Here is a 21,161-nt window from a genome sequence, read left to right on the forward strand (position 1 = left end):
AGAGTATGCTTTTATTATTGTCAAATTGCTGACATTTCATTTTGTGTAACAAGATTGAGGTCATGGCCAAGCTAAATGGTTCACATCTATAATCTCACACCTTTGGGAGGCTGAGGTGAGAGGACTGCTTGAGCCAGGAGTTCAAGGCAAGCCTGGGCAACACAGCGAGACTCCACCTCTACAAAAATCACAAAAAATTGGCCAGGCATGGTGGTATGTGCCTGTACTACTTAGGAGGCTGAGGTGGGAGAACTCCCTATGCCCAGTATTTGGAGGTGGCAGGGAGATATAATTGCCACTGCACTCTAGTCTGGAGACAGGGCAAGATCTTGTCCAAATAAATAAATAAATAAATAAATAAAATTCAGGCCTCTATCCTCCCTATTTACAACTTCCAATATAAGAAAATAATTTTGGCACTTCTTCTTAGGTATCCTAGCTCTTAGACTGATATTTAGTCTTGCATTACAGTTCACAACTCCTGCAGTGAAAATTATCAGCTAAAATGCTTGTTAAATTATTAAAATCTTGCATTTAAAAAGTCAAAAGCTTAGCAGGAAATAACACTTGAGAAAGAGGGCAGAAATGGAACACAGTGGGGAATAATAAGAGAAGGAGGTATTAGAAGATAAAATGTGAAAGTTCTGGCAAATTCTTATACATAATATCTAAATTATTGGTGTAATAACATTGTGGGGAGGGCAATTTTTTAGAGACTTCGGTTTTCTGTTAGTAAAATGCCAATGCACTATAACTCTCTTGCAATAAGTGGAGTATTCATAAAAGACCAAAAGGTTAACTGCTACTTCATCCCAAAAGATTTTACCCATGAGACTTGTACTTCTAGTTGAGACTAATATTTTTAACTGTGTGCTTAAAACAAAATAAAGTTTTGTTTAGTAGATTCTAGAAAATATTTTGAATTGCTATTTGGCAGACATACTTTTATTACCAACCAAACTATCATCCTATACTCAGCATACTCTTTAAGCAGAATTTTGATTTTATTCTCTCACCTCAAACTGACCATGACCTTCATGAAGGTTGAACATGTCCCTAGCTCTGAATCACAGTTGAATATAATTAATGGTTGCCTCATTTCCCCTAGGCTAGTGACTGTTCTAACCAGAATCATAAGATCTGACTCTGACCAATAATGGAGAAGTTGCACTTGCAAAGAGATGGTTGTGGAGAAGCTTCCCTTTTCTATATCTGGACACAACTATGTGAGGAGGTGATGCTGGAACAGACCTACTGTCTAAAGTTTACAGGCTGAGGATGACAGGAAAAAATAAAAGATTTAACCAACCTGTTGATGATGCCACCGAGCCCTTGAATGAACCCTGAAACTGTGCTAACTATAGACATCTTATTATATGAGACAATAAACAATATTTAAGCTATGATTTGGGTCTTCTATTACCTGTGACTAGAAGTATCCTAACTGATGTTAGGATATTTTATTAGAATTTTTGTATGTATTCATACATAATACACATCCTAAAACAAAGCCATATTAGCCACTATTAAGAAAGTTATTTCTAAAAATGAAAAAGAAACATTTCTACATTCAAATATTCTAATGAAGATGATACTTCATTAAGATGTAAAAATGAATAACATCATGCAGGATGTTATAGCATCACAGCTTACTATAGGTCTGAAAACCTGATTTAGATGAACAAATAATTTATAATAATTATCAATATAGATTATTTATTTAAATTGTTAACTTGATAAGAAGGAGACTTCCTTTATCTCTGCTGTTTAGTAACAAGGCAGAAAATATACAAAGCTTCTCATTTTAATGTCATCATGCCAGCCATTTTCATTTGTAATTTTACATATTTTTTAGGAGTAAGAACTGGTTATGTATGTTTTCATTAAATATGAACATTAAGAGTCTACCTGAGGTCACATATTTTAACTCTTTCTTAGTAATTGTTTAAGTGACATGTCACAAAAGTAATCACATCATTCCAAGAAAGAAATCAATCATTAGCAAAGAAAATGTAGGAGTCCACGTTGATTGATACCAGGAGAAGAAGAATATATACATTTTTATTCAATATTAAACTAGTAGGAAAAAACAGAAAATTGAAACTTTTTCCGTGAATAGTTCAAAAAGCTTTCTAATAGATAGCTTCCTTACAAATAATTCATTTTTAAAAAATATTTTATTGCCTTCTGGATGTAGTGCCACATGCCTATAACCCCTCACTTTGGGAGGCTGATGTGGGCCGAACACTTGAGCACAAGAGTTTGAGACCAGCAACATGGCGAAAATCTGTCTTTGTGAAAAAATACAAAAAATACTAGCCAGGAGTGGTGGCATGTGAGTGCAGTCCCAGCTACTCGGGAGGCTGAGGTGGGAGAATCGCTTGAGCCCAAGAGGTTGAGGCTGCAGTGAGCTGAGATCCTGCCACTGCACTCCAGCCTGGGCAACAGAGTGAAACCCTGTCTTAAAAAAAAAAAAGATTGATAAATATAATTCAAACATGGTTATAATGGGCTGTGTACTATAGTTCAAACGGTCTAAAACATTACAATAAATTTAAATTTATGACAATTCTGGAGGTACCCATGGAGAGGTGTCTTGAGTTGTCAACAGTAGTACTTGTTTTTACAACTGGAGAATTAAGTAATAAAGATGCAGCCTTGCCCTATTGCTCCAGTTATAAGTTCATGTTTTCTTTATATACTTATCAGAAACATCATACCCACCCTGGTATTTAGATAACAATATAAATAAAAACAAAACTTCATATTGTGATGTCATTTAGAGTTACAATTAGCCAACTGGCCACTATACAGTGTTCAAGAATTCAACTTTGTGCACATATTTATACCATCTAAGCAATTACAATTTAATTTAGTTTGATGAAACCATAAGGAAACAAGACCTTTTCTGATTATAAATTCAGACATAAAATTAAATTGGAGATCAAAATATTCTATAAAGAACATCCCCATCACAGGATGTTTTTTTCTTACTCTATTATCAAGAAATCTTTCTTGAGAAATGTCTCAGTTTAAAAAAGTCAACTAACTATGTTACTGGTTTCTTTTACCTGTTGCTTTGATTTCCTCTCAAAACACTCAACCTTGCTTAATCTTCGTGTTTTTCTAAAATTCACATCACTTTTTTCTTAGTCTTTCATTTTTTCTCCAATGTCCCTGACCCTACCCAATCTTGTATATTTATTACTGGTAATTTTTGCATTTTTTACCAATTGGTATGCAAACCTTCAGTAATTTTCTACATTAAACGTTCATAATATGGTGGAGGAGGAAAGGGCACACACAACTCTCACATAATTAGAGAGATTGCTCACCCAAGAAAAACATGCCTATTATTTCAAGTTCCTCAAGATCTGTTAAGAGCTTTGAGTTACTCACTCTTTTGAGGTATTCTAATGTGTAATGATTCATGGTTTGTAACAATTTCTTTGTGAATTGCCCTCAGAGTTCTCAGACAACAAACACGTCGTGTATCTACTACTGAGTACTGAAGAATTCAGACACCATTATTCTGGATGATTACAAACCTCTCATTTTTCACTCAAAGCTATTATCTTCAAAAATCTAGTTTTCTTGCCCAGACAGAGGCCTATCTTCTTCTCAGCCATGATTTCTTAACACTATTCACAGTCACTATTTTTTTCTCATGTTTTCTTCTACTCAAATACCCAGTGGTGATTACAAAATCTCACATTCAGGTCTGATATTTTCCCTAAACATTATACCTTTCTATTAATACCAACTTAATTCATATCATATTTTATACTTTCTAGGATACATACAAAAATAAGATGTCACATAATCTTCATATTAATAATTTCCCAAGGTTAATGAAAAAGAACAGAAATTATTGCCATGACACATGCAAGAAAACGTTGAATTAGTACAGTTAAAATACTTGGCCAAGAATTAAAACTAGGATTCCAATTTGGGTCACCTTCGAGGCTAGTGCTCTTAATTGCCATACTGCCTTTTTTTTTTAACATTCTTCATGTCTATGATGACATTACTGTAAGTAGGAGTTCACATACAAAACTTGAACCTTTTTGTCATGGGTATTAAGCTCTTAGATCAACAGAACTCCACTCCACACAATTCTACAAAGTGTAATGGAACAGTTTAATACAGCAAACTCCAAAACTAAAAGGAGATCTGAAGCTTACAGGCATTGTTTTGGTTTTGGTTTTTTTTCTAATCTTGTCGGTTGCCCAATTTTCAACAGCAGCCAACTGGCTTTCTCCATGAATGGAATCTAGTGCATGTTACGTCTAAATGGTAACCTTGCAAGTCTTATTTATAAAATTTAGTCATAGCTAAAGCTGCATGCATAGTGAATAAAAAAAATGTTGAATGGTCCAAATGTTGGTTTATCAGGGGGAAAGCTATGTGGTAACTTATTTGATTGACTCATTGATGATTATTTTTTAACTCTTTTACTTATTTATAAGTAAGCAGCTCCTCTGAGTTAATACATGCTATCATCCGGGTTAATATGTATTAAATATTTACACCTTGTTAGTTCATGAGGTTACAGAAAGGGAGGGCATTGGTCTGGAACCTACATGTGTCAAGTGAGGTGACTGTATCATATGGGAAGGGGGTATAAACTTGAAGCAGTAATCCATGGAGTGGCATAGAAAAGCAACCAGGGATGTAATCAGAAAGGAAGAGATGCCTGAGCATTCATCCAGAAAGTGGCAAGCAGAATGGCAGGGATTTGTCCACTGCAAAAAAACAGCATGTTCCTTCTTTAGCTTTGAGGTCTTGTGAGTCTGAAAATGAGGATCCGTCCCCTGCACCCATCATTCCAGCTGAGTCAAATTACTGTGTACCTCCTCATACCAGGCTATGCTGCTTCAGCACTTGGCACGCGCTGCTCTCTCTGTTTCGAATGCCCTTTCTCACCTAACTGATTCCTCCCACCCTTCCAGATTTAGACAATTCTGAGCTTTTCTGACCAGTCTTTCCTGAACAGTCCTCCATCCCATCATCACCTTAACTACTGAGAGTGAAGGCTTCTTCCTACCCAGGCTACCAGGGTACATGCACCCTCTTTGGTTGGTTTACTTATCTGTCACTAAACTGAGATCTCTTTAAAGCAGGAACAAGATCTCTTTTTACCTAACTCATAACACAGGGTAAATAGACAACAAATGTGCTGACTAAAATGCTAATATAAAAAATCCCTTAGTGAAATGTGCAATGTTACATGTGAATATTGCTAAGGCAACATAATAGCAAATATAAATTTAAAGAATATCTTTTAAAAAGGTAACATTCCCTAAGAGTATTATTTCAAAGTTTAAATTTTTCTGTAGGTAACCCCGTATGTATCCATTTGGTAATAGGTGTGTGTGTATGTGTATATACACTCATGTGTCCCTTAAGGATGGGATATGTTATAGTAAATGTGTCACTAGGCAATTTTGTTGTGTGAACATCATAGAGGTCATAAAACCTTTATGTAATAGCCTGCTACACACCTGCACTATTATGGTATAGCCTATTGCTTTTTGGCTACAAACCTGTACAGCATGTTACTAAACTGAATACTGTAGGCAACTGTAATACAAAGGTAAGTGTGTAATTAAACATATCTAAACATAGAAAAAATAAAGGAAAAATACAGTGTTATTATCCTATGGGACCATCTTCATATGTATATGCAGTTCGTTGTTGACCAAAATGTTGTTTTGCAGCATGTGACTCTACACACAAAAGTTTTTTTGGTAAACATATAAACTAAATTTAATTATAAGAACAGGGTAAAATTTTTAAGACTAGCATGATTCTCTGTTGGAGTTTACATTCAAATCCTTTTCAATGAGGTTTGACATCACTGAGGACATTATCCTGAAAGTCTTATGAAGTGCTTTGAGAAATAGTGTTTTCCACCCTGCCAGTAAGAAAAGACAAATAGAAATAACCTCAGATTAACCTTTCAGCAAACTTTTACAGTGTTCAGATAAATAACATTAAGTACAGATTCAGCTGAACAATATAAACCTTTCTCCTCGCTTTAATATGTGTCCTAAGACATAGTAGTGACTAAAGGTAGCTGGCTTTACAGCAGAATAATTCACCATTCATAATGCCAAAGGTAAAGCTTTGATTAAAAGTGATCATTCCCCCTAAAAAGAAACTTTCCATAGGTGTCAATGTACATTAAAGAGTTTTATAACTGAATAACTGGAGCATAAACCCAAACTAGTACTCTTATTCAAAATGCCATGATAACAATGAATAGAGTATTCTAGACATGAAATACTTGCTGGTTGTGTATCAAACCAGCATTTACTGAGCCACATGCTTCAGGTTAAGGAGAAGCCTTGTGTAAGCTCTAAACATAGTCCTGACTGGGTTCAAATGCTAGCTCTACCAGCTATAGAATCTGAATCAATTACAATACCTAATTTTTATAAAATGAGAGAAAATAACACCTACCTCATAAAACAAATAAAAAGTATAAATAAAGCACCAGTAAATGCTGGGAACCAATAGTGGCAGATATTGCTGCAATAATCACAGTCAGTTTTCTTCAGTAGGTTATACATTAATTAAAGCATAATTAACAAAACTGATATATGCTTCTCTACTCAGCTTGGAAATCCTGAGAGCAACTAAAACTCAACACATCAAAAGCAGAATTAATGGTTTCTTCCCCAGAAACATTCTTAGTTAAGATTTATTTTTTATTTTTGTTGTTGCAATTTTTAATTTTTTTTTCATTTCCTGATGGTGCCACCATTTCTTTTACCACAACTCTCAGATAGAAATGAAACACAATCATAACAGAATGCTGTTCTACTCTTTGATGAATGGTGAAACAGAAATACAAAAAAAGGATATAAAAATCCCAAAGGATTATTATGGTGGGAAAAGTTAGAGAAAACAAAACTATAAACATATAATAAATTTAAAATAAATAGAAACTTAAACATGCCTTACTAGAGGAATTCCATAAAAGAACCATTCAGGCAAAGGATTTTGGTTGGATTTATAATTTCTCTACAGCCGATGACATAAATTGAACTGCATAAGCATGTTGAACCACAGTATCATTTGCTGCAGTTGAAGCACTCAATAGTTATCACTAAAGCTGTTATACTTCTTACATCAAATGTCCAAGGCAAGATTCTAGGCTCTAACATCTGGGTACTTGCTGGTATTTTAGAGGACTTGACCTTCCTACTAAGTGCACTGGAGTGAAACTATGTAGATAGCTGGCAGATGTCTGACAAGGTCCTCACTACCCACCCCTACCACACAGATTTATTACATATCACCAGACAAGTCTTAACCAGGACCTTATAAAATCCCTTCCCAATGATCTACCCCTTATATTTGGCATTGCAATATCCTCTATTTGGAAACAGACTAACAGTATTTGTCATAATTCTTTTTAAATTTTCTGTGAGTCACCGAGAGAATTTTAATGAAAAAAAGGAAGGTTAAGGTATGAAGAGAGTCTAGTTTCGTTAATGTAAGAAGAGCTATTCTCTTTATTACATTATGCAGTAGCAATACATATTTTAACTTCATTCAGATGATCTATGGTAAGACAGGCCATATAGACACAAGTGAAAAACGCTCTAACTAGATGTTTTTGTTTTTTGTTTTTTGTTTTTTAAGACAGGGTCTTGCTCTGTCACCTAGGCTGGAATGCAGTGGGCAATCACGCACTGCAGCCTCTAACTCCTGGGCTCAAGCAATCTCACCTTAGCTTCTTGAGCAGTTGGGACTACAGGTGCATGATTTTTTAAGTTTTTTATTTTACCTTATTTTATTTTGCAGAGGCGAGGTCTTACTCTGTTGACCAGGATGGTCATGAACTCCCAGCCTCGAGTGATCCTCCTACCTTGGCCTCCCAAAGTGCTGAAATTACAGGCAAGAAACACCACACCAAGCCTAGATGTATTTTTGAAATCATTCATTACCATAAAAAAAAAATCTTGCTTAAGCAAGGACAATTACTGCTCAGATTGGTCTGTATGCTTCATTGACCAGCAATGACGCACACTAAGAAATTGAAGGGGCAATCAAAATAATTATAATTTAGAAATTCAAAACATTATCTTAGAAAATATGAATTTTATAGACATATTATATATAAACACACATTATATGTTAAAGTCATCCACAAAAAGAATGCCAAAAGGTTACATAATTTTTTTCTCTTTATTAGTTTTCTTCTCTCACACAACTAGAATTTGAAGCCTCTCCTTAGACTCTGTGTTTCCTGTAGTTCACAACCATGTACCATTCACCTTTCATCCTGACATCTTCCAAGGTGATTGATAGGTATCAGGTGCCTCAAAATAATGGTTATACTAATTGATCAGCTATTCACATTCATTATTCCATAGCCAAAAATATATCCATGCCTAAACTTATTACTTCATCACTGTAAGTATACTAGCAACAATTTAAGTGTATTAACTATCCCCCTTTAGAATTTTGATTAACTATATTTTATCTGAGTAATCTTGACTTTTTAATGGACAGTTCAAAACCTTTTGAGAAACAAATAGCCTAATTATAGTCTAAATACATAATGTAGGATTTTATCATCTAGATTATCATTCTAACTTCCTAACTGTGCAATTTTATTATCCAGTTCTCCCCCAGATTCATGCTATAGCCTAGCATTTAAGTCTCTCTCCATAAACATGTCATACACCATTTCAGCATTACATCATAGTATTGCTCATTATGAATAATCCACTACAGCAAGGTTAGTACCATCACTACTATAATGCACACAATAGGCGTTTATAATACAATTTAAAAAATTCAGCAATAAAGCAACTAATCTGAGCAAAATATATAGCAATATTTCAAACTCAAAAATTATGTATTCAAAACTAATTAATCCTCTAGTTCAGAGGCAGATAGCACAACAGGAAATATGTTAAATAGAAGATAAAATTGACAGCATGAGGCTGCAGAATAATTGGGATTCCACTGCATAGGAAATTGAAAGAACTCTATGGCTAACAAGTCAGAAGACAGAATTTCTCTAAAAAGGTAACAACAAAATGAACAAAACCCAAACAAAACGCTCATTACTCATTTTAGTCCATTTGATTCAGATTTAGGTTCTATCAATTTTTTGTAGATTTGTATCCATTCCCATATTCTTTGAAGAATCTCTAGTTATTACGACCCTCAGGATTTTCACAGCCCCCCTGGAAATGCATTTTACTAATTCTGCATGCAAACGAGTATATAATTACATCCAACTATGAAATGTCCATTTTATATTTGTTACTCTCAGGTTTGTGAGACAGTAGAAATTACTTGAGTTCAGATAACATATCACGCTTCTCCTGTTCCTCTCACAGAAGCTACTACTATATGCATCTTAAAGGGGAGGGCCCACAGGATGACTATGTAAGTTACTGTTCAGACATCCCTTTGATAGTAAATGGGAGCTATACTATTAACAAGGGACAATGACAGACCAAACCAGCATGGACTGTTCACTTAGTTCTCAAGGTCTTCTATTTCTAAATAAAATCATAATGTTAAAACACAAATTCTATATGATATACGAAAATTTAAATACTTCTATACAAAAGTTGGGATAGCAAATCAATAGAAAAAGAGTGGGTGTCGGCCGGGAGCGGTGGCTCATGCCTGTAATCCCAGCACTTTGGGAGGTTGAGGTGGGCAAATCACTAGGTCAGGAGTTCAAGACCAGCCTGGCCAACATGGTAAACCCCGTCTCTACTGAAAATACAAAAATTAGCTGGGTGTTGTGGTGGGTGCCTGTAATCCCAGCTATTCAGAAGGCTGAGGCAGGAGAATTGCTTGAACCCGGGAGGCGGAGGTTGCAGTGAGCTGAGATCGTGCCACTGCACACCAGCCTGGGTGACAGAGCAAGACTCTGTCTCGGAAAAAAAAAAAAAAGTGGGTGTCAACAGAGTTGCTGAAAGTAATAAATTCTACCTTTATTCCTTAAAGAGATGAAAAAATCTATGTATATGTGAGTATACCTGTAGATAACATATACATAAAATACATAAGCGGTTTTAAACAAAAATATGAGACACGGGTCACACAGGAAAGAGAGAGTAAGTGAACAGTTAAGAACGAAATACCAAAACAGGGAAGTTACAGTGAGAGCAGCTGAGTGTTGATTTACTGGAAAAGCAAACATGATTAACATATTTAACATTAACGGTGCTAAAAAATACTTAAGCCACTTTCATTTGACTGAATCAAAAGAAGATAATTTAGTTAAATCTCCACAAAAATTAAGTAAGACTGGAAATGATATCATTTTAATTGCAGACTACAAAGAAAATGAATAATAAAAATGATATCAGGATTAAAGAATTCTGGTTAATTAAATATTAATTAAAGTGATCAACACATCAAACATAATGTACTTCTTTACCAAATACATAATTCAGAAACATATAAAGTATAATTTAATCCTTATTAGGATAATTCAAAATAAATTAATAATTATAATGCCTAAAGGTTAGATATAAAAATCACTATTGTTTTGAGGAAGTTTTTGAGGATTAACAACTCTCCACCAATGTTTATGAGTATCTGGCCTATGACTGGAAGAGTGCTAGATGCTTTCATAAGCCCATTCTCATTTATTCTCCAAAACAACCCTGAGAGGTGTGTGGTATCTTGATATTACAGCTGAAAAACCTAGGAATCTAGGAGTTTTACATGCTCCTGGTCATGACACAGCTTTAAAGGTTAGACTGAAAAGAGAAATGCCACCTGACAAGGATTCCTCCAGCCCTGTATCATAGCTATGACTTTCAACATACCCAGAACACCTGTAATCCCAATTTAAACTGGGCAAATTTTAATTAAAGAGTTGATGCAATATTTGAGATGGACAATCAAAATTTCAGTTACATATTTAGAAAAGTCATACATAACACATTAAAAGTGCATTAAGAGGTGAAAATACAGAGGAAACTGTGCCGATACCACCGTGTTATTTGAACAGCAAGTTACTATGGCAACTAAAGAGGATAGAAGGTAGGAAGTTATTCTGCCATTCAGGCACAGGAACCCATGAAAACACAGGTGGCCACTAAATGACACTTCATGAGAAAACATGGAAGCTAAATATCACCAAGTACCACATCTGGACATAGACCCTTTTTGTTTTAGAAGCAAGTATTCTCTCAAGATTTGAAATTGATCCAAAAAGAGACTAACAATGTGTCTACTGACCATCTGTTAAAATGATGGCATCACTTTTGGCAGAAATGATCTCACTCACTTTATGAGAAGAATAATTTAATATGCACATTAAAATAGGAAGTATTTTTTTCTACATTAAAAATGAATTGAAATAGGAGAAAATGAGTCAACTAAATGTTAAACCTACATAGACTTTGAGAAAGTTTGTAATCAATATCTACATTAACAGACATTAGCATTTTTATGTCTACATGTTACTGATAACATGAGTTGAAATTATTTCGACTTTTAGAGATTCCTATGAGCAACTCAGTCAACAAACGGAAGATACTGTCTAATGAATAAAACACATAAAAAGTTACATTCTGAAGAGAGCCCCTTTAACTCTTCATTGTAATTAAGAACTTAAGTAACTAATGATGGTAGTGGCTTTACAACAAAACAAAATCATGAGCATTAAACCATAAAGCTGTCAGTCTGCATGAGATGGATGATATGAAGCTCTGTGGAATCTTAAAAACCATCACACTTGTAATCCCAGCACTTTGGGAGGCCAAGGCGGGCGGATCACGAGGTCAGGAGACCGAGACCGCGGTGAAACCCCGTCTCTACTAAAAATACAAAAAAAATTAGCCAAGTGTGGTGGCGGGCTCCTGTAGTCCAGCTACTCGGAGAGGCTGAGGCAGGAGAATGGCGTGAACCCGGGAGGCGGAGCTTGCAGTGAGCCGAGATTGCGCCACTGCACTCCAGCCTGGGCGACAGAGCAAGACTCCATCTCAAAAAAAAAAAAAAAAAACCATGTATTTTGCATGTAAGAAGATGAATTGGAGTAGTAGAGGTAGAATTCTATAGACTGAATGTTGTGTCCTCCCAACACATATATCTTGAGACCTAATCCTCAATATTACGGCATTTGGAGGTGAGGCCTTTGGGAACAATTAGGTCATGAAGGTGGAGGCCTCATGAAGGCAATTAATGTCTTCATAAAAGAAACCCCAGAGAGCTCACTCACCTATTCCACTATGTGAGGAAGAAGATGGTCATCTACGAACTGAGAAGCGGGCCCTCACCAGACACCGAATCTACCAGCACCTTGGACTTCCCAGCCTCCAGAACTGTGAGAAATAGAAATCTGATGTGTATAAGCCACCCTTTATATGGTAGTTTGTTACAGTACCTCGAACGGACTAAGGAAAAAAACAAGCTAAAGACACTATTGGAAGTGATAACTAATAACTACTGAAGTGATAGGTATTGACAAATGCCTATAAATGAGCATAAAATAAATGAGTTTGGTATGGACAAGCCTTCCAGATCTATCCTCCCAGCCCTCTCACTTTCACTCCTTCACAAGTAAAATTTGCAGCTGCAACTGTGTTTGCTCTGTCATTTTTGTTCCAGAGGAAGAGGCATTTGTCCTGTTATTCAACTTAAATTTCCTCTTATTATGCTCAGGATAATAAAAGCTTCCATTCTTTTTTTTTTCCTTTTTCTTTTCTTTTGTTCTTTTTTTTTTAGACAGGGTCTAGCTCTGTCATCCAGCCTGGAGTGCACTGGCATGAACACAGGCCACTGCAGCCTCAACTTCTCTTGGGCTGAAGGAATCCTTCTGCCTCTGCCCCCAAAGTAGCTAGGACTACAGGTGTGCACTACCAAGCCTGGCTAATTTTCCTATTTTTTGTAGAGATGGGGTTTCACATGTTGTCCAGGCTGGTCTTGATCACCTGAGCTCAAGTGATCCACCTGCCTTGGTCTCCCAATGTGCTGGGATCACAGGCATGAGACACTGAGCCCAGCCTCATTCTTCTTAATACCAAAAATGTACCAAGGATCTTAAGGAACTTTCCTTTTTCCAGGTTTTCCATCTCTTTGGCATTTACACATGTTCAGGTTACCCATGTAATTAAAACAAAACAAAACCAGTAAAATATAGTATAATTGGCCCTCCATATCCATGGGTTCCACATTTGTGGATTCAACCAACCACTGATTGAAAATATTCAGAAAAATTAAAAATTCCATAAAGTTCCAAAATGCAAAACTTGAATTTGTCTTGTACCCAGTACTATACTGAATCCACAAAATGATGTGTAGGATTGTATCAGGTATTACAAGTAATCATGTAAAGTGTACAGGATAATATGTGTAGGTTATATTAAAATATTAGACCATTTTATAGCAGGGACTTGAGCATCCTTGGATTTTGGTATCCCTGGGAGTCACAGATCCTAAGGGATGACGATATTGCCTTACTGTCCTGCTGTTCTTGTTTCAAGCTTCTTAAACACAGAGTTGCTTCTCATTGTGAATATGTCTTCATGGACCATTCACTTACTAACTCCAATGACTTCTATTTTAAATTTTTATTTAATAAATTAAAATTAGCCTGGGCGTGGTGGCTCACGCCTGTAATCTCAGCACTTTGGGAGGCCAAGGCAGATGGGTCACTTGAGGTCAGGAGTTTGAGACCAGCCTGGCCAACATGGTGAAACCTCGTCTCTACTAAAAACACAAAAGTTAGCTGAGGGTGGTGGCACACACCTGTAATCCCAGCTACTAGGGAGGCTGAGGCAGGAGGATTGCTTGAGCCCAGCAGGTGGAGGTTACAATGAGCCAAGATTGTGCCACTGCACTCCAGCCTGGGTGACAGAGTGAGACTCCATCTCAAAAAGATTAATTAATTAATTAATTAAAATTATTTTTCTTATGGCATCTACTGACATCCTAATTGCAAAATCCAAAAGATAATTTTCAATCCTTATTTTATTTGACCTTTCTGCAGAACCAGGCATAGCTGAGCACTCTCTCCCTCCGAAACCTTCTACTCTTCTGATAATCTGACTTACCAAAATTCATTTATAAACTAAGATCATGACCTGCATCTCTAAATAAATATTACTCATCTATATTAAAGTAATAAACAGAAAACTTGAATCAAAGATATGTGAAACTTAAAGTTTCATCCTCCTCATCTACCCAATCATCTCTGCTTTCAACTAATCCCAATCTCCAATCTTGATCACCTAAATATCTAATTTTATAAATTCTTACTAGAATTCACCATCTCCAGTTTTGATTCTCTCTTTTTCCCAAAATTCCTGAATGTCATACCTAAAATTCAGGCTCAAAATCCTTAGTTGGTTCCCTGTCCTCTAAAGAGCAATGCCGTGCATTTAATGAACTTTTTAAAAGGTCTATCACATGCCAGTTACATTGATATATGTTGTGTAAACAAGAATCTCCTAACCTGGGAATCATGATCATTTAAATGAAGGAATGGGCAGCAAAACTAGGACAGGTAGAGTAATAGACATAATGGGTGGAGTCAGAGAAGTAATAGGTAAGACTGTGAGATTAAATGCTGCTGTATTCAGTCTTAAATGATGAACAAGAATGAACTAGTTAAAGAAGAGGATAGGAAGTGGGTGGGGTGGCTCAAACCTGTAATCCCAGCACTTCGGGAGGCTGAGGTGGGTGGATTGCTTGAGCCCAGGAGTTCAAAACCAGCATGGGCAACATGGCAAAACATCGTCTCTACAAAAAATATTTTAAAAATTAGCTGGACATGGTAGCACATGCCAGATACTCAGAAGGCTGAGGTGGGAGGATGGCTTGAGCCTGGGAGGTTGAGGCTGCAGTGAGCGGAGATCCTGCCACTGCACTCCAGCCTCAGTGACAGAGAGAGACCCTGTCTCAAAAAGGAATGAAAGGAAGGAAGCAAGGAAGAAGGAAGGAGGGAGGAAAGGAGGGAAGGAGGGAGGAAGGGAGGGAGGGAGAGAGAAAGTAAGGGAGGGAGGGAGGGAGGAAGTGAGGGAGGGAGGAAAGAAAAAGAGAAGAGGGCAGGGAAGTGAGTTTACAAAAGAGAGAATGCAAAAGATGAAACTGAAAAGTGAAGAGTAAGCTTTCCATACCCAGCAAAAGAGTTTGTATTTTCTCTGCTAGATTAATGGTTCTCAAATTGTATCCCGCACATAAATCCTTTGGTGTGTTTCTTAAAAATACTGATCTGAGACCCACCCATAGAGATTCCATTTCATCACATCAGTATCCATACGAGGGCATCCACATCTTTTAAATTGACCTTGGGTGGCTTTGATATTGAGACACCCATGAATTCTACAAATGCTCCTAGAGATACTGGGGAGTCATGAGAAGTTTCTCGGCAAGGAGCAAGCACATGTAAACATCAGATTGGCTTTTAACGAAGCTCCCTAGAAAGCATGTAAAGGATTAATATGAAGAGGGTAAGTTCAAGTCAGGGATACCAGCAGGGACACAGAGGGAGACCAGGAAAGAATGACTGGCTCAAGTAATGCCGGCAAGGATGGTCACAGAGTACATGACATACAGCAATGGGAAATGAAATAAGAAGTTGGAGAACAACTCTTACCTATTTATTATATATTGGTAGTGAGAGAGAGAGAGCAGGGCAATGGCCAGGTATCTATTTCATTATTATTATTATTGTTATTATTATTATTATTTTACTTTTTATTTTTCTGAGACAGAGTCCTGCTCTGTTGTCCAGGCTGGAGTGCCAGTGGCACGATCTCGGCTCACTGCAACCTCCGCCTCCTGGGGTCAGGTGATTCTTGTGCCTCGGCCTCCTGAGGAGCTGGGTGCACCACCACCCTGGGCTAATTTTCCCATTTTCAGTAGAGACAGGGTTTTGTCATGTTGGCAGGCTGGTCTCGAACTCCTTGCCTCAAGTGATCTGCACGCCTCGGCCTCCCAAAGTTCTGGGATTACAGGCGTGAGCCATGGAGCCTGGCCAGGTATGTAGATTAAGGTATAACATGTCTAGCTTTGAGCATGCTACATTGACAGTGATGCCAGGATAAGGGAAGTAGGTTAGAGAAATCTGACATTCAGAGGAGCAGGATGGGTTGGGTTGAGCTGAATGATTTTGGAGTCCTCAACACAAAGATGAGTACCGAAGAGCAAAATAGTAAATATGCTCATACAGGAAATCCAAAAACCAAGCATGCTACACAGAAGATACTTCTTTAATCTGACTCCTGACTACTTCTTGAGCTTATTTTCAACCACTGTCTTCTACATATCTTGTTATAAAATATATTTGTGATTTTTGTCATCAAATATTTCAAACAAATAGAAAAGTTCAGAAAAGATTCTAATAAACACTGGTATCTACTACCCAGATTTAATGAATCTTAATATTCTGTCAAATTTGCTTCATAATTTTAAAATGAAACTAACATAAAGTCACAGTTGAAGACCCTGTTTCCTTTCATAATCCTGTATCCCTCCTTACCTCCTCAGAGGTAACTTTTGTCTTGAATCTGGTTTTAATCATGTATTGCATGTTTTTATATTAACTGTAACATGTGTACATTCATAAACAATATACCTTATTGCTTTCCATGTTTCCACATTACATAAATTCTATGAAACTATAAGAATCATATGCAATTTACTTTTTAATAACATTAATATTATGTTTACTTTGTGTAAAAAGTAATTAAAATATTTTTATCATTACTGAATAGTATTTTGTACAAATTTACCACAGTTTACTCATACAATTTCCTATTGATGAACTGGTGGTTAACAACCCATTGCATTCTATACCCCAGCCAAACCAACCACGTGTGGAACCTAAATATTCATGTGGCACAGATGTTTAGCTTTGGTTCATTTGATCGCTCTGCCTGAAATATTTTTCCTAGCATTAGCACATTAGCACTCAATATTTCTTTCTTTTTTAGGTCCCTGTAAAATTCTTGATCTTCAACTATGTGGAGTAAAAAAACAGGCACTTGATAATTATTTATTGGATAAATAAAATATCTAGCTCCTGAAAATCAATTGATAGAGCCGCTACTAAGTTTCAGTTTTTAGAGTAACATAAAAGTTGTGACAAATAAATCCCACCCTCATGACACTAATAACAAAGAAAGAGAACATCAAAACCAATAAGGACAAAAAAGAGAGAGAGAGAGTGTGTGTGTGTGTGTGTGTGTGTGTGTGCAAACTAGATCACATATGTATTACAGTGTGAAAAGGGCAGTTACTTCAAAGAAACCTTAATTCTGTAGTGACATGAAATATTAAACTTACATACAAATACAGAGAATATGATTATGAAAATAATTTATGGAACAAATTAAACAATAACATTTTATAATAAAATGAACAAATTAATAAAATATACATGTATACATTTAAGTCCTAATGGGAAAACATGCACTTCATGGAAACAACAACTAGAAGACCAAATTAAGCAAACGTGATAGAAGAAAGAGCTGACCACAAGGATTTATAATGTTCCAAGACTGTAAAATTAAGTGCTTCTCCCCATCTAGATGTATTACAAATATTACACAGTACCAAATAACACAGCGGATGGTTTCCCCTATAAAAATCAGAAAGAATGATTTAAAATTTAAAACTAAAAAATAACACATAGCAAGCTCAGAATAGATATTAAGAATAAAAGAGATCCAATAATTAAAGAATGAATTCTGACTAATGAAACTAAAATAAGATAAACGTGGCAATTTAAGACAATATACCTGCCAATGAAATAATCAGAAACAAAAATAAATCCAAGTGTGCAATTAGTGTGCCTTCCCAAATACCAGGCAACAATCCATTTCTATAAAATGAGTAATTCTGTGGAATCTCTTGATGTAATTTCAAGCTTAATTTTAAAATATAGCAAAGTGTAGGAAGACAAACCACTACCTCTAGTTTGCAGGAAGAGAAAGGAAGCGAGACTCTAGACCCAAAGATCATGATAGAGCTGTATTAAAGGCCTAGTGTGATTTAACGTTCAAAGCGATGCCCGCCTTTGAATGCTTGTTAGTATCCAAAACCAGGTTACTTGTAAATTTAAAACAACTACAAAAAATACAACAATTGATTTTGTAAACGAAAGTGGGCCTAAGTGCCATATTCTTGCAATGATATTACAGCATACAATTTACAGAAAAATTGGATCAAATTGGGATTAAAATGGGATGAGGGAAATAAGGCAATATCAGGGAATCTTTCATTGGACAGAAAACGGAGTTCCTTATCAACTGACTTGGATTTTCATCTCTTGGTGCCCTAATTTAACCTGAAAAGTCATGGATAAAAGCTGGAAAAAGGAAAGAGATCATAATTAAAAGCCTTTTATGGTCAGTCATTAGTACTGACTTCAGGCAAATTACTTAATTTTACTGTGCTTCTAACACTGCTAAAATATGGCTAATTATACCTAAATATACTCTAAAACCATCGTGAACATTAAATACAAAAACACCTGGGAAGTGTCCTGCATTTATTTCTCTTGTCCATAGAAATTTATCTTTCACATAATAAAAAGAGCCTTCATTTCTCTATTGCTCAAAACACTAGTTCCCTCATTTACAAGACCCAAATAAGAATGAATAATCTCTTAAGATTTTTGTGTGACATATTTTAGTAGATACAAAGATATTTAAGAGAATTTCACCATCAAGTGTATATCTGTGCATGTGTATTAGTTATTCCAACTAGCTACTCTCACCTGAAGCTCAAATGTACCTCCTCAGCAAAGCCTTCCCAGGCTGGTAAAATGGTACATGCCAACCGGTGCGTTTAGGTTCACTAACCCTTTATTCTTGCTTTATTTTTGTTTTTGGCACTCATTACCAACTGACATATCTACACTTAAATGTTTACTGATTGCCTATCCCCACTGCAAAGTAAGGCTCAGTGAGAGCAGAGAATTGATATGTTGTTTGCTGCTGAATTGCTGGCATATAATATTTGCCCAATAAATATTTGCTCAATACAAGCACATGTTAAAAATAAAATTACCTGGAGATCATCTCTTAAAAAGAAAATTATCTTTTGAGCTGATGGAACACTTGCTTAAATTCCTGTATGTTAGCATTACACTGGACACTATGGGATTGGTAAAACCAGATTCTGTGCCTCTTGCACATAAGGGAAATACAAAAATGATAAAGACGCTAGAGCTGGATCATCTTGAGATAGGCTTAGACTGAGAAATAAATACTAATTTCAAATATAACCTTCAAGCTCTATTGAATGAATTAATCATAATTTCTTAGTAAATAAAAGTTTGGCAATCTGAGAGTACTTACTGAATAATGACACCATATTTTGAATGTCCATTACATGACAGACACTGTTTTTGATGTTTTATATTCATGACTTTACTCAATTCTCAATAAAAGCCTCATAGTGACCACAATATCACTTTTGTATTCTATGTGCCAATTTATAATCATTTATGTTTATTTTTTCTCAAAGATGAGATAGTTGCCCATAATGTGCAATGTGTAAACTGAAATAATGACTCAAAGAGATTAATCAAATTAACCCATATAACACAGAGTTTGAAGTGTTAGAGGCAGGATGCATACCCAAGCCTGTGATTTCAAAGCTTCACATTCTGTCTAAAATACATTTCTGATCAACATCTTCCAAACTATCAAGCAGTTCAACCTGGAGTAGAAAATATGTCTCTAGTTCTCTCTCCTGTCAACCATTCGGAATATCTGCATCTAATCACTGCTTCATTCTCAAAGAAACATTATTTGCCCAGATACCAAAGTAAGTCTATCTAGAGTTTGAAGAGCTCAGCTTTATTTTAATTACATTAGAAAGATTATGCTGCATTACTCAAGGGCTTACATCTACACGCAAGACCTTCATTCTAGATCTGAAACAATAAAGCAACATAATTGCCATGTACTATATCACATTTAATATACTGTAGATATATCACCTCAAAAATACATCCTAGCTCTGCTTACAAGCCTGTTATGTAAAGTGTCAGTGACCAAAAGCAACACTTGAAACCCAGTATTAAAAGATGCTTCATCAGATACTTGTGTAAGTATACACAGAGACATACATTTATAATCTATACATATGCATGTTTCTGTATATATGTTATAGACATATAAGACACATTTTACATAGTAGCCATTCTGAAGTTATCAGAAATTTTCAAAACAAATAAGAATATTTTAAAAACGAGAATATTTCATAAGTTTGGTGTACCCAAACAATTAAATACAAATCACTTAAAAATACTGCTTGCTCAGGTTTCTTAATGTCATAAATTTTGAATACGACAAATGTAAGCTTTCTCTGCCCTTTTTTCCATTTCAATTATATCCATTGTTAAATATAGCAAATTCAATTTCTATTCCATTTTTTAAAATTCTTGAATGTTTATGGCTCATGGTGAGGAGTGGTTTGGCTTATTCTTTTATGTAGTGTAAAGTAGGAATAATCACTTTCTCCCTTTGATTTACTATATTTTTATAATCACTTGTAAAATGTGATACAATGGGATGTAAAACTATAATTTTAAGAGTAGACAGATGAGTAACAGGAGTTGACTTCCTGGCTTTTCACTACATTGTAATTAAGAATTCTTGGAAGGTAGCTTAGGGGGACAGTTTTAAAAAAGATTTATGATGTACTTCTAAAAATCTTGAGCATGGACAAAGGTTTACCTTTGAAGTTTTGGGATATAATTACAGCGTAAATAGGCTTCTGGTTCATATTGCTCTTACAAAAGCAGTTCCTCTTTGCAGACTTAGGGTTCTGGCTACTCTAGTCATTGCTCTGAGGGAGTCAGAACAAAAATTCATCAAAGTTGAAAGTTAATCATACGTTTCCCTTAATTTCTAGAATAATATCCGATATTCTTTAATTTTACACTCACTTCCAAAGAAAGCCTCACTGGTAATAGAAAGGCTGGCTTATGCTGGGATCTCAGCTCTGCCCCTTCCATTTCACCTTGCATGGATACACTGATGAACTAATGTGGATGCAGCCAAAACATGTTTTATAACAGAAATTAAGTCTTTATTGCAGGAAGAAAATGTACTTTTGTCTAATAAACAAATAACAATCTACTGTTTATGAAATCTATTTATTTTACTCAGAACATGTAAATACTTGGAGCCCAGTATCTTAGATTAGGA

At 35.7% G+C, this 21,161-nt stretch overlaps 1 protein-coding gene across 2 annotated transcripts in view; it reads right to left on the reverse strand.

The window, feature by feature from the left end:
• Positions 1-21,161, reverse strand: part of PDGFC (platelet derived growth factor C) — a 216,225-nt gene that overhangs the window by 125,414 nt on the left and 69,650 nt on the right. The gene's annotated exons all lie outside the window — the stretch shown is intronic.

Source organism: Nomascus leucogenys, chromosome 7b, assembly GCF_006542625.1.
Source record: "Nomascus leucogenys isolate Asia chromosome 7b, Asia_NLE_v1, whole genome shotgun sequence".
Classification (NCBI taxonomy): domain Eukaryota; kingdom Metazoa; phylum Chordata; class Mammalia; order Primates; family Hylobatidae; genus Nomascus; species Nomascus leucogenys.